The following is a 1788-nucleotide window of genomic DNA, read 5'->3' as shown; positions in this document are numbered from 1 at the left end:
GAAAATGGTTTGGTAGGGACCTTGGAAGGGTGGCATAGTCCGAATTTAGAGAAAATGCTGCCAAAATTTTTATAAAACTCCAAGACTTTGTTTAAGGCTTTATTTAAAAGCAAATCTGATTTATGAATCTTATTTGATTTCGATTTATTATGGAAAGAGTCTTGTTTTCAATTCGATTTATTAAGAAAAGTATAATGTTTTAAATTCAATCTTTTGAGAAGAGATTCTGTTTTAAGTTATGATATGAGTTCGGCTTGTTAAGAAAAAGAAAGAAAGAGAAAAGAGAACATGGCACGTGTGATTATGAAATGATTAAAATGTTACAAGAGGGTGACGGAAAGTAAATAGTTATAGTGCCGATGTGAAAATGTTAAGCCGTTGGCTTTATATGTGAATGATTGTGCGGGAACGCCCGTGTATATGGAATGGCTTCTAGGAGAAAGGGTCACATGCTTCAGTTGGAGAATCAGTGTCTGCAAGAAGTAGAAACTTGCAGAGATTATGCCACTAGAATGCCTTATCTGACTTGCGAATCGGATTGCGTCGGGTGCAGATCGAAACCGACAAATGAGCTTATGACCTGCGCTAGGGATAGACATGCATCATATTGTTTGCGCATTTGCATTTGGTTGTGTTTGCTTATTGTATTTCTTTGTGATTATGCTGGTTGTCTTATTCTGCGTTACTTGTATGTTCAATTGGGTCTCTTGTGCTATTAGTTATGTATTAATGTGATTAAGAATTAATGAAGTAAATGAGATTTGTTTTAAGTTCAGAAATTTTAAAGAAAGTAATTAATTGCCTAAAGTAAAATTAAAAAATATTTTTGAAGGTTGATAAAAATAAATTTATTGAGTAAAGTTAATTATTTGTAATTTTATTCATTACTTTACGGCATTTACTTTCTCTACTGAGAACCTGCGAGGACGATGTTCTCACCCCTTACAGATCTTCTTTTCAGCAGCAGGTTCAGGAGTCCTTGGCACAGAGTCGCGACTGAATGATAGAATTTTTATGTACAAATATATTCGTATTTTCTGTATTTAGTTTAGTCTTAGATTTTATTTTTCCCTCGTCGTTGATTGTTTTGATTTTTAGAACGGCATGACTTGTATTTGATAATCTTTGAATAAGTCTATGACCCTATGTATATAAAACTATATGAATATATACTTCTATGGTTAAGTGATTTAAAATAAAGTCTCCTTTCGATTTCTTGATTAAAATTTCGGTTCGTATTCGCGAAAGCTCAATATTAAATAAAGATAGTATAAAATAAAAAGATTTAGAAATAAGTGATGACTGAATTTTTAGTACGATCATGAAGTGCTTAAAGTTTGGGTGTTACACCAACAATGAAAAAATAAAATTATGAATAATGAGTTTTGCCTTTTATTATTTTTTATTGAATTTGTATGAGTCAATAGAAATATAAATTTTAAGTAAACTATGTGTTAAATTTTAAACTTGTTTAATTACAGACATGTTATGTCAATATAGACACCATGAATACATTTTTGGTTGAATCTAAGCGTATAGTTGACAATAATAATAACCTATCAACTTAATTTTTTTGGTTTTTTCAGTATTTTCACTTTAAACAGGTTAAAAACAGATTTATTGCGGATTAAAATTTTATTTAAGAGTTTGTCACTGGCTAATGAGTTATTCCATTTAAGAACCATAATTTATATCTTTTTTTTAAAAAAATATTACTTAAAAAATATTTTAATATAATAAATAAATAAATAGTATTTTTATATTGTTGTATCTAAACAAAAAAATTAT

Source organism: Arachis ipaensis, chromosome B02 (genome assembly GCF_000816755.2).
Source record: "Arachis ipaensis cultivar K30076 chromosome B02, Araip1.1, whole genome shotgun sequence".
NCBI classification, from domain to species: Eukaryota; Viridiplantae; Streptophyta; class Magnoliopsida; order Fabales; family Fabaceae; genus Arachis; species Arachis ipaensis.
Note: the sequence above shows the minus strand (reverse complement) of the source record.